General features: G+C 44.4%; 1 pseudogene; it reads left to right on the forward strand.

Moving 5' to 3' along the window:
- The first annotated feature begins 8,077 nt into the window (after positions 1-8,077).
- Positions 8,078-13,541, forward strand: part of LOC144180183 (uncharacterized) — a 56,397-nt pseudogene continuing 50,933 nt past the window's right edge.

A 13,541-nucleotide genomic window follows, 5' to 3' on the forward strand; every position in this document is an offset into this window, starting at 1 on the left:
ATTCGCGTCGACAGTTTCGAACGAGTCTGTTGATGAATCTTCTACAGCGTTCACTGTGAGGGTTCCCAAGAATAATTCCTATTCGGAGTCATCACCTTGGTCGGCACCGAGCATGCGGACTTTTCTCTGTGTTGTTTTGTGCGTCTGACGGCAAACACTCGCGTAGTGTCCAAACTTTCCACACGCATAGCAGGTGGAGCCGTACGCGGGACACTGTCGGGGTTGATGTATGGTTCCACACCTGCCGCACTTGCCGCTTGTACGCTGAGGCACTGTTTCGTTCTGCTGACTGTTTCTTTGCTGAGTCGTTGGTTGCCCTCTCGGTTGTTGCTTGCGAGCTTGTTGTTGTCGACCGTGTTTGCTTTTTCTGTTCAGGTAGTCCACAGTCGGTTCTTGTCGATGTGCAGTCATTGCGAGCGAAGACATATGCTGCTTTGAAATTTCGGCCGCTCTCCACGTAGCGATGATTTTCTCCAGTGTTAAGTCTCTCTCGCGAAACAGCCTCTCTCGCAACGCTTCGTCACGAATGCCGACGATGATCCTGCCGCCTAGAAGGCGGTCGTGCTTGTCACCGAAGTCGCACTTTGCTGCTTGATGCTGGAGCTCAGCGATGAACTCGTCAATCGGCTGGTTCTCCTTTTGACACATAGTGTTAAAAACGGCTATCGCTTGCGTCACATTTTTGTACGGAAGGTATCTCTCGTCTAGCCGCGCAAATATGGCTGCCACGGTATCGCTTCGCTGCTCACCTTCAGCGGGTTCCGGAAAATGAAAAGTTTCCACGATTTTCCGCGCTGTTGGTCCCATGACGTGAAGTAGCAGTGCTCGCCTTGTTGCTTCCGGCTTGGTGGAGTATTCACACGCTGCTTCATAGAGCTGATATGCCGATTTCCAGTCCGACCACGCTTCAGCGGGATTGCTGCCCGGCTCGAAGTGTTGAGGTGGTTGGATGACCGAAAATGCCATTGCTGATGCGTCGAATAGCTGCTACGTTGCGTTACCCCCTCGTGATCCGGCTTCTGACACCATGTTATGTATTCTGTGTGTTGATGATGTTAGATTGTTATCAGATGAGATACCTTGATAATGTGGACGCCATGCTGTGGTGCCGAAGTGTGTGCCACCGCCGACCAGGAGTGGCGTTTATTTAAAAGAAACCAATTTAGTGTAGGGGGCGCTAGTAAGCATTCGAAGGGTAGTTGTTTCGAAGGGTAGTTGTTTCTTCAGTTCCTTAAGGAAGTCAACTAAGGGCGGAAAACTACAGGTTTTCCCGCTCAATTTAATCCAATCGCCATATAATTTAATCCAAGCGCCAGTCAGTTTAATCCAAATGCCATCTTATTTAATCCAAACGCCATCTAATTTAATCCAGGTGCCAGCGATTTTAATCCAAGTGCCAACCAATTTAATCCAAGTGCCAACCAATTTAATCCAGCTGTTGGAAGATTGTTCAGGGGTGATTTGTGCGGCATTAGGCGAGCTTCGCGGTCTTTGGTGCGCGTGGTGTGAAGAAAACGTGGTGTTCCTTGATGTCTCACGTGCGAAATATCATATGAGCGTAGCTTAATGGACATTTTACTAACATCCGCAGATCCAGAGAGCGGTCTTGTTTGATCCGTAGGTGGCGTGGGGTGATCGTCTGCGAGATCGTCAGAAGTGTCGTCTGCTCACGTATTGTTACCACAGCAGATTTGCCAGCGCATTTTTACGCGAGCAGACGACGCTTCTGTCGCCTGCAGGCGATATTTCTGGCGATCTCGCAGACGATATTATAATTCGGAAATATTGCTCAACACTGCATAAAAGCATTATTGAGTTTTTACCAACAAAATGTCTAAAAGCATTGTTACGCAAGGAGCAGACGATAATTCTGACGCGAGTTACACTACGCTGGCAAGTCGGGTGGCGTAACAATACCGGAACAGACGATACGTCTAAGGAACTCGCAGACGATCACCACACGGCACCGACGGAATAAAAAGACCGCTGTCCTGGCCTGCGGGTGTTAGAAAATGTCCCGAGGAAGACCGAAGAAAGCGCCGGGTGACGGAAAGAAGAAGTACAACTCCGTTTCAAATGTCGACAGAGCCTGGATAGTTGAGGTTTATTGGCGTGGTGGTAACCTAAAACTTCTCGCTGAGACGCTTGGCATAAACGTCCAGACGGCTAGATCCATTGCAGCAACGGACCGCAGCACCGCAAGAAAACGTGGCGGTTCGTCAAAGAAGTTCGACGTGACCGTCGCACACGCGCTGACCGAGATTTTTGACAATAACCCATCTTTCACGCTTTCTCAGATTCGGTCTGCCCTCGTTGAAACCATGCCAGACCATGAGATTAGTTTCTCCAGCATCGACTGGTTGTTAGATGGCCACGGCTATTCCCTGAAATTGGCCACGCTCAGACCGGTAGAGAGAAACAGCTCGGAAGTCAAGGCGAAATGCCGGGAGAACGCAGAATGGCTGCAAAACGATGACACGATGGTGTCACGCTACTACAATGATGAGACCAATTTTAATGTGTGGTGTGCGCGGAGTTTTGCAAGAGCGAAGAGAGGTGCCCTGGCCATAAAACTCGTGACGAGCACCAGAGGGGCAAATGTAATTATCCTGCTCTGTACGTCGGCCAACGGCATCGTCCGTTGTAGTATTGCCGACCAATTACACTGGGCAGGCTTCGACGAATTTCTTGAAGAAGCTTCGCAGCAAGCACATGAACAGGACCCCGACGGCGAGGAAGAGATTCATACCCACCACCCTAACACCCCCCAACACCCACCCAGAATGACTTCGACAGCCCGCCCCAAAACAAAAAAAGATTCCACAACCACAAGCACCCTGCCTAAGGATTTATACAACACCCCCCAAACATCCTACCGACACCCCCCAAAATCGAAATTCTGCATAAACCCCTGGGAGAGGCGGTCTTTATTTTTGACAATGCTCCAGCCTATCGACGAGCGGAAGTGGCGTCTTTGGCCGTGAGCGAACACATGATTCAAAGACTGCCGCCCTACAGCCCTTTCTTCAATCCAACTGAAGAGGTGTTTTCGAAGTTCAAATTCAATATCAAGGCCTACCTAGAGGAACATCGACAGGCGCTCCTGACCGCACCAGCAGGTGTGACATAAAAACAACACCGGCACTCCACGCTTGTCAACGCTGCAAAAGAGTCCATTGAGAACATCAGTCGCGTTGAATGTACAGCGTATCACAGACACAACTTTTCGTTTGTTCGCGCTGCCATTAACATGGAGAATATGTAACCACATTCAGTACGATCGCTACATATTACACCTCGAGATATCGGGAGGTGTCGTAAGACAGTTAACTTGTTCCTTGGGTGCTGTAATGTGGAAGATCCACTAAATAAAGAATTTCACATTGTCGAGTCATATAGCCGTTATGACCGCATGTAATTTTATAAGATGTGCGGATCGTGTGTCATGAAAACAAGTAAATCAAAGGGGCTTATTTCATATCCATTAGGCCATAACGGGGTAACAGCAGAATCAACTGTTGGGGGGGGGGGGGGTAAAAGTGATGAGATGTCTAAGTGACTATTGACCACTCTCAAGTCTAACTGACTGCAACTACAAGTTTTCCGGCTTAGGTTAATACAAATGTCCATAGAATATTTAACTCAAGCGCCAACCACTTTAATTCCTGCGCCAACAAAATTATTCCGGGTACCACAAGAATGTTCAGGAGAGTTTTGGGCGAAATTGGGCAAAGCTTTGTGGACTTTGTTGCGAGTGGTGTCGTGAAAATGTGGTGTTTCTTGATCCATTATGGACAAAATGTCTTATGCGAACAGCTTAATATACACTTACCAACATGCGCAGACCGTTGCTGTGAGCTCGTCGTCTGCAACAGTGCCGTCGATAACACATGTCAGAAGTACCGTCTCTACTTCGCGTAACAATGCCTTCAGAACTTCCTTTGATAAAGACACATGACATAAATGTCCTTTGCATTTTGATTTTCAATAATTCAATGCTTTTATGCAGTGTTAAGGAATATTTTCGAATTATAATATCGTCTGCGAGATCGTCAGAAATATCGCATGCTGGCGACAGAAGCGTCGTCTGCTCGCGTAAAAATGCGCTGGCGAATCTGCTGGGGTAACAATACGCGAGCCGACGACACTTCTGACGATGTCGCAGACGATCACCACACACCACCTACCGATCAAACGAGACCGCTCTCCTGATCTGCGGATGTTAGTAAATGTCCATTAAGAACACCACATTTTCATCCCACCACGCGCATCAAACCCGCAAGGCTCGCCTGATTCCGCACAAAACACCCCTGAACAACCTTCCAACAGCTGGATTAAATTGGTTGGCACTTTGATTAAATTGGTTGGCACTTGTATTAAATTCGCGGGACCCTGGATTAAATTCGATGGCGTTTGTATTAAATTAGATGGCACTTGGAATACATTGGCTGGCACTTGGAATAAACTGTATGGCGATTGGATTAAATTGAGCGGGAAAACCTGTAGTAAAAAAGCACTCCGGAGTATTTACAGCTTTTCAATCAACAAGAACATCGAGCCCGAAATTTTGTACACTAAACTACACCAGAACGTGACATGGCACACTCGTGTGCTCATTTAACGCCCTTAGAATGAAGCTTTTCACTAGCTGAGTGCCTGGGTGCCACTCTAAGTAAGCGTAGTGAACTCATTTCCAAGGTGCAGGGCCGATCCGCCAGCATCCCCGAAAGGCGCGTTGCTTAAATCTGTCTCACATAAAATTCACGGTTTCTCTGTGCTAAATAAACTGCCGAATGTTCTCAGCAGAAACCATTCTGACATTTCAAATGGAGTTAGATCGTGGAGCATCCCGAACTACAACGACGTCCCCCAAACTGCAGTAAATGTTGAGCGTTGTTTTTTCGCACGCAATTATCGACTGAAAGGAGGCACAACTTCAAGCAGCAAATCATTGAGATTGGTGTGGTTTGTCATGGCTTTCAAGCTTTTCTTTTGGTTTGCCACCTTACATTTGACATAAATTTTATTTGATTCTAGGGTTTAACGCGGCGACGCAACGCAGGCGATGAGGCGCGCCGTAGTGGAGGGCTCCGAATTAATTTTGACCACTAGGAGATCTATAACGGGGGCCAAAATCTCGTACACACGGGCGTTTTCACTTTTTGCACCCGTCAGAAAAGCGGCCGCGAAGGCCGGGAATGGAACCGCGCACTCCGGCTCAGCAGCACAACGCCTTAACTACTGAGCCACCGCGACAGGTATTTGACGTAAGTCGTAAGGTAGAAACTCTTGTGCGGGTTATTTTCGCGAATAAAGTAATATTACTTTTCTATGGCTTTAGATTTGTCAGTCAGGTTATTTTCTAAATTTTTTTTTCACAGTAAAGCAAGAGTAAAATGCCTGTCATATTGGCGGGGCAGCTTTAGCAGCTCTCATGAGCTGAGCTTGCCCAATGCTCAGAAGGGGAATTACTTATTAATGGTGGTTATATAAACACTTTGAAGCTTACTGAGTGTGCAACGCCAGAAATTTAATCAGCGTTCTCAAACTGGAAGGCATCCTCCAACACTTCCGGTAAGTAGTTGCGCTATTAGTGTCCTGCTGCAAGCACTGCGAAAGCGATAGGACTTCAACAAAAAGCGGCACTGCAAACCTTTATCGCTGCAGTGCATAGTTCTTGCAGTGCTATTGCAGCAACTTTTTCCAGAGTGACCATCACATGAACTGAAGGAAAGCCAACAATTTGTTGCGACATCGCTTCTGTGACGTCCCTGTAGCATGCAAACAAAGCCTACACCGAGAAAAAGAGAAAAACCATTTCAGCGAGCTCATAAATGATATGACGCACATAGAGCAGCAGTATTTGATCTGAATACTTCGTGGCTACCTAATAAAAATACTGGAACTTTCTTGACTATGTTATAACAGCAGTCTACCTTTTGGGGATGAGTGAAATAGGTGTAGCAAGGCTTACATTTCGTTTTTAAACATACCCGCAGCCTTATAACGTTTACCTAGGGCCATAGGCCAAGATGCAGATCGCTCAGGTTTTCTGCCACCGACACTCATGAACAAAAGTGTTCGGCGGAGCAGAAACTATAAGCGAACTGTTTTAGGAGCATTATTGATAGGCAAAATGAATAACCTTTGGGCACATAACATGTATGCTGCCTGCTGTGGCAAATGGTATTATCCTCTAGTTGTATTTGAGATAAAGCAGCATTTTTTTGGATACCTTTTAACTACCAATACACTGTCAACAATGATGAAAAAAGGCAATTGCCTTCATCGCAAATTATGCGTCGGCAAAGATTACGACGACAAATATTTAGTGTTAATAGAGATCAACAATGTAGAGGAGCAAAGACAGCCTAAGATATCCTTCCTGTTGCTATCGCTGCCCCAAAGTCCACTACAATGTGGGCTGTGGATTTTATAAATCTCGATTTGGCGCTTCCTCAGGTGACCTACACGATATGCTGGTTATTGAATTATCTTGCCACTAAAAAGAAGAGATTTAAACACGAACGAGGGTAAGAATAAATATTTTATAATGACAAAAAAAAAGTATGTTGTAGAAGAGTGACAACTTAGTTTTATTCGCTGTCACATGATTCGCAGAAATGCCAGTACTTGCGGCAATCACACACGTACTTTAGATGCCCCGGACGTTACTTTCTGCGGTCTCGCAAATGTCGCATTTTAGAAGCAGCATTGAATTGAACATTCTAAGCAGGGCTACGAAATATAAACAAGACGTAAAATTCGGCGTGTGACTTCTGTGGCAAGGAGTGGTGCAAGATGACGTCTGCCTCGCAAAATACGAGGGGTTCGAGAATGTTGTAACAAATGTCCACATGTCGCCTACCTATGCCGCCTTGCGTCTAGTTGTCGGCAGAATGCATTTCAACACTTGACTTTAAATAAATTACCATAATCAACAATGTCGAGCAACGCATTGGGAAGTCCAGAATTATGCAAATGCCATCGTATATTGAAAAGGCTTTACCTTAAACCGTGCAGGTTTCCGGCCTCATACAATATAGCGTGGCATGTCACACAGACGCCAGTGCGAGGGAGCTGTGCATATTTGTCTTGAATAAAAAACTAAATTTGACGAATCCTGCAAGCGCACGCCCGCCCGTTTCGCCATGCTGCAAATCGTAACATGGAGTTTTTATAGAACTGACAAGGTGCCCCGCTGGGCTTTCATCACTTTTATTTTTTCAGTCTTAGATTCCCGTTCGCCCCCCCCCCCCCCCCTTGTATATAATACGACTTCTTGAGTAGTTGTGGTTTTTATAATAGTTGGTATAATTTAATTCCGGTGACACTGAAGATAATGATTTTTGAAGTACTGCTAAGATCAAATAAGAGTGAGGTAGCAGGTATGAAAATTCGAATGCGACTAGCCGCTCGCTAACAGTATTTCTTTCAACAATAGGACCTAAATACCCTCGTATAGCTTTAAATCTGCATTTGATCTTGGTCAATGAAATATTGCCACGTTTTAGCCACTTGAACTTCGTGAAATCTGCAGTTTCACAAATCGTCACCACCCTGTTACGTGGTTGTGAAAAAATCGGGTATCAGTGTGGGTAACAAAGTGTAGGAAAATGACAATTGCGTACATCAACGGGCTGAAAAATTACTACAAAATTATAAATCACATGCACTTTACCCACAGTACCGTACAAATTTAATAGCACACAGTGCAATTTCTAGTCCCTGTGAAAATATTAAAATATTTATCCAATTCCATATATTGATATTGCTGCGAACCATGTATGGGTTTGTTTATTTATTGTTTGTTTTTACTGCCGGGCCACGCCCGGCTGTGTTATCTGCGTTCCTAGCAAAGCGTGTTTCCATTCTTTATTTTTATGCCGCACGGGCTATCACATTCAGACAAGCAAACTGTTTCGGCGGAAACAGTACCGATCCCACCTTCCACATGGCGTACATCGTGCCCCGCTTTGGCTTGGTTTCCTCATCGCCTACGACACCAGTCTGCCGGACGTACTTAAGAGCGACACTTTCCTCGGGCCACTTCAGCGGGCTGAATGAAGCGGCAGCCATGCAGTCGCTTCAAAACCCTGTCTTGTTCATCGTGCAGGTTGGTAAACACGCTTCCTTGCACGCTAAGCGATACAGCAATATTTTGCTGCTGCTCTTTCCAAGCCCACTGGTGATTCTTGGTGACCTGACGGATTGCGTGCACGTTGTGAAATCACTTATGCTAGCCGGGAATTTGAAGCTTAACCTTGGTCCTGAAGAAGATATTCTTGCTGCAATTGCCGCCTTATCTGCTAAAACCGACGCACGCCATACCGAGGTAATGGGGATGTTGTCCGAGGTTCGAGCTAATCAGCAAAAACTAGAGGAAAAAGTTTCCAACTTAGCAAGTAGGCTCGCAACCGTTGAATCCCTGGTGGAATCATACGACGCAAATCAGATCGCTGATGATCTACCAACAGTTGTTGATGAAGCAGTTCGAGACCGAACTACGGCTATAAATTCTCGGCTGGACGAGCTGAAAGACTGGTCTCGAAGGGAAAATCTTATATTCTACGGAATTCCTGACCTGCTGCCGTCTGAGAAGTGGTCAGAGTCTGGAACTAAAACTGGAGACTGTCTTTCCTATCTACTTCAGCTAACCTTACACGACGAAGCAATTTACCGAGCCCACAGGCTAGGTTCCTTCACAGTAAAAAAATCATCGACCTATAATTGTAAAATTCTTGTCCTCTAAGCATAAACAGGAGGTCTTTTCTGAGCGAAAAAAATTTAAAGGTACTGGCATCTCCATTAGCGAAGATTTCTGCCGTGCCACGCGCTTGTCGCATAAAACGTTGATTGAATTTGGAAAGGCTAGCGGACAGAAATATTTGCTACGGCTCAACCATTTGCCGATAGGCAAAAAAACGTACATGTACTGCGCGGTAACCGATCGGGTTTGCGAAATCCAGACAAGTGATCCTCGTGCAATGAATGCTGTCGTAAGTGGGCCCTCTGATAGACTTAGCAATTCACCAGCATAGCGGAGTCATGGTCCGGCGCCCAAAAAAAAATATTTCACTTCTGTATACAAATATTCGCAGCGTCGTCAACAAGCGCGAAGCTTTATCTTCCGTAGTCGACACGTACAGTGCCGACATTGTTGTCTTAACAGAAACTTGGCTTTCTAGCAAAATTATTGACCGTGAAATTCTAGAGTGCGAGGGTGCTTACTGTTTCTATCGACATGACCGTGATATGCGATTTGGTGGTGGTGTACTTATCGCTGTTCGGGATTATTTGGTATCCTCTTCCATCCAGCTCACGTCACCACTAGAGCTAGTGTGCGCACGCATAGGCTTTCAGCAAAAAAACTTTATAGTTTGCGTTGTCTACAGAGCGCCTTCCTCGCCTAACACATTTTGTTCAGAGCTGCACGACGTTATAAACAATCTAACAGTAAGGTTTCCATCCATGCCTCTAATACTCCTCGGGGACTTGAATTTTCCGGGCAATAACTGGCAGAGCGATCCCCCTACAATCCAAGCAAGCTCCTCGGATTATATTGAATTTGTAAGCCTCTGTCTTGATTTCAACCTGCACCAGCTTCTTCTTAAGCCAACTCGATGTTCGGCGCAGTCCGCGAATATCTTAGATTTAATCCTCACTACATCTCCGGAATTTGTTTCTCCTATGACTTATCTAGCGGGTATTAGTGACCGTTGTGTTATACAGTGTGATTTGAACTTAAACCTGCCGTCCCTTACCTCGTCCAAAGTAATTCGTGATTACAGAAGTGCAGACTTTGTCGCAATAAATTGTGCAGACTTTGTCGCAATAAACAAAGTAGAATTGTTCATCGCTGACTACATTCCAAGTTTTGCCTCCCGAACAGTCGAAGAAAACTGGTCATTATTCAAAGAAAAAGCTACCTCCCTGATTAACCAATACATACCACAGAAACGTATTTACTCCGATTCTTGCGCACCCTGGTTCAAATCGCATCTTAAGCGTTTACTGAACAAAAAGAAGCGGCTTTTCCAATCTGCAAAACGCTCTGGAAGTGTTGAGCGTTGGAATGCCTACAAAGCAGCTTTGAGCAGCTAGAAGGTTGTTGTAGCTGAATCTAAAAAAAATATAATGAGCAAACGCTGCCTTCTCTTTTAAAAGATAGCCCTCAGAAATTTTGGAGTGTGGTCAACGGTAAAAAATCGAGTGCCATCGAACTCTGTGATTCTAACAATGAACCTGTCGGTCGCACCGTTTGTTGTGAAGCATTGAATGATGCGTTCATCTCTGTATTTTCTGATTCTGCGGATTGCACCAGTGCTGTTTTTCCTGATATACCTAACATTTCAATGTCGCCAATTTTCATTGATCTTGCTGGCGTTGTGAAGTTGATAAAGAATTCAGAAGTGTCTGCATGCTCTGGTGTTGACGGTATCAACTCGAAATTTCTGAAGGGCACCATTGCTTATTCATCTGTCATCTTGCGTGTAATATTTGCTCAGTCACTTCAAACCGGTGCTCTGCCAAGTGATTGGAAGGCAAGAATGGTTATTCCCGTACACAAATCTGATAGTTGTTTCTCTACGCTCAAATATAGGCCTATATCGTTAACTAGCGTCCCCTGCAAATTAATGGGGCACATAATTTATTCACACCTGGTTTCATTTCTTGAGTCAAACTTATTTTTTACCCCGCACCAACATGGATTTAGGAAACACTTTTCCTGTGATACCCAGCTTTCGTCTTTCACAAATGATTTATTTCAAGCGATGGACGCTAACATTATTGTAGACTCTATTTTTTTAGATTTCGCCAAAGCGTTCGATACTGTTTCACACACAATTCTCCTGGCTAAATTAAGCAAGCTAAACATCGATCCCAATGTACTTTCCTGGATTAAGGGTTTTTTGGTCCAATCGTTCACAGATTGTTTTTTCTAACGAATGTTACTCTTCTACTGCTCGTGTAACCTCTGGAGTACCTCAGGGGACATCTATTGTTTTTAATTTACATTACGATCTCCCGGGCCAAATTAACTCGTCAATTAAGCTCTTCGCCGATGACTGTGTTCTGTATCGAGTTATTTCCAATCCTGGTGTCTGCGATGCTCTTCAATCAGATATTGGCATAGTAAAATCCTGGTGCTCTAAATTACAAATGAAGCTTAACATTATTAAGTGCAAGGCATTGCGTGTTTCTCGCGCGTTGAAGAATATTGCTCCTCCTAAGTACAGCATTAACAATGTAGCTATAGAAAGTGTCTCCTCCTACAAGTATCTTGGTATTTACATTTCACATAACATCCCCTGGAACACGCATATAAATCACATTTACAGTAATGCCAGCCCCATGCTCGGATTCTTGCGGCGTAATTTTTCATCGGCAACTCCAGCTGTCATGTTGCTTTTGTATAAATCCTTAGTGAGGCCTAAGCTGGAATATGCATGCTCTATGTTTGACCTTTCTGCAGCAACCCACCAAATACAAACAAGGGAACCCAAGACAAAACTTCTCCAGGTGAAGGTAATAGGTATCCAAGACGACGTTTCAGTCGAAGACATTCCGACAGTCTTGGTAAACCAGAATCGACTATTCTGCGACCCCGACGACATCCAAGTTCTCAACCATTGGAAGGGAAAAAATATCACAACAGCCGTCCTGTCAACAAAACTGCCAGCTTATCAGAGCATCGTTTTGAAAGAGAGACTCTACGTAGGATCGACAAGCTGCAGGTACTTCGACAACATTTTCCTCCAAAGATGCAAGCGTTGTGCGAGCTACGGCCACTCCGAAAAACACTGTGACATCAACAGGAGACCACGATGCGCCAAATGTGGGGAAACCACTACCACCATAACTGCGCTAGTGTAGAACCTCATTTTTGCATCTGTGCGGAAGAGAGCCAAGAAATGGTTGAGAAGGTCGACATAAGGCACTCAGTGATGGAGAACACATGCCCGACGTACACTCAGAGGCAGCGACACGAACAAGAGGCGATTCTCTTCCGATTGAATTAAACCGACTGTGTAGCTCTGCTTCGTCAACGCAAGCGGCAAGTAATTGAACATTTAGCTAAGTTCAGTGTTGCGTAAAGTGGACTGAGTTGGACGCTCTAAAATTGTGAGTTGCTATGGATCGGTCAACGCAAACACACTGTCATCACTACAACGCTCACAACACACACATACATAGCACTATGGCGAAGAAGTACTCGGACAAGCGAAAAATCTCGCAGCCACGGTCATCACTACACATCATCCAAGTTAATTTGGCAAAGTGTGTCAAAGAGAACGAGGCGTTAAGTTTCTACCATAACAAAAATCAATCACACCTCAGCAATACAGGAACCTTATCATGTTAAAGGAAAGGTTATAGGTTTTCCCATCTGACATCAAGTCATAGCACACATAAATAGCCCGAAAGTCGCTCTAGTAAATCATTCTCGAGATGTAAAAATATTCCCTCTCATAATTGACCAAAAAAGTATTGCGGCGAAGGTAAACTGGGAAGAAAAGGAATCCATTATAATTAATTGCTACGCCCCTCCCAGAGACGATTTCGAAAACACGTTAAACCGATTAGAACTCTTCTTTCAAGATTTTTCTACAGACCATGTAGTACTAATGGGTGACTTCAATGCTAAACACAGAGCATGGGGAGGAGATATAACCGATACAAGGGGTGACGATTTACTTGAACTTTCCCTTAGGCCCGACCTTTCTGTTATAAATAGCTCTAACTCACCTCCGACATTCGAAAACAGTATAGGTAGGAGTTGGATCGACGTAACCATTTTAGGTCAAGCGTTATTACCAGAAGTTATCCACTGGGAAGTACTGGAAGAATACAACAGCAGCGACCACAAATTTATTAGTTTACTTTTATACGATATCTTTAACAAACCCAAGTATCGTCTCACCCTTAAAGGTGAGAAACATGTCCTAGAAGATTTTAAAAATGACACATGGTTCGAAACCGCTAGAAACGGGATTAAAACAACAGAAGAAATCGAAAATGCTGCGAACACATCGTATGATAAAATAGAAAAATTAGCAAGTAAACATTGCAAAAAAGTTAAACCATCCCACACACAACCAAAACCGTGGTTGACAGTGGAACTTGAAATCGAGAGAAAGCGAGTAAGAGCACTAAGAAGGAGGTATCAAAAATCGCGAGGAGAAATCAGGGAACAATTTAAGCGCGAATACTACAAGAACACAAAGCTTACAATGATAAATTAGCCACAGCAAAAAGAAAAAGTCGGGAACAACTTTGTTCACAAGTTCATAAAAATCCATTCACATTACCGTATAAATTAGCCAGAGGAACAGTAAACCAACCAATCATCATTTCAACTTTAGAAAAAGAAAGTGGAGGAAAAACAAAATCAACCGAAGAAACAGTTGAGCATAAATTCAGAGAGTTATACGATGTCGACAAGGTTTGTGACGAAGAAGAAATTCTTCTTCTTAAAAGCGATAGCGATGAAGCTGTTATTACTGAAAATGAAATTAACGCAGTCATTTCCGAATTAC

Source organism: Haemaphysalis longicornis, unplaced genomic scaffold (assembly GCF_048455015.1).
Source record: "Haemaphysalis longicornis isolate Haplotype H1 unplaced genomic scaffold, Haemaphysalis longicornis Haplotype H1 scaffold_4, whole genome shotgun sequence".
Classification (NCBI taxonomy): domain Eukaryota; kingdom Metazoa; phylum Arthropoda; class Arachnida; order Ixodida; family Ixodidae; genus Haemaphysalis; species Haemaphysalis longicornis.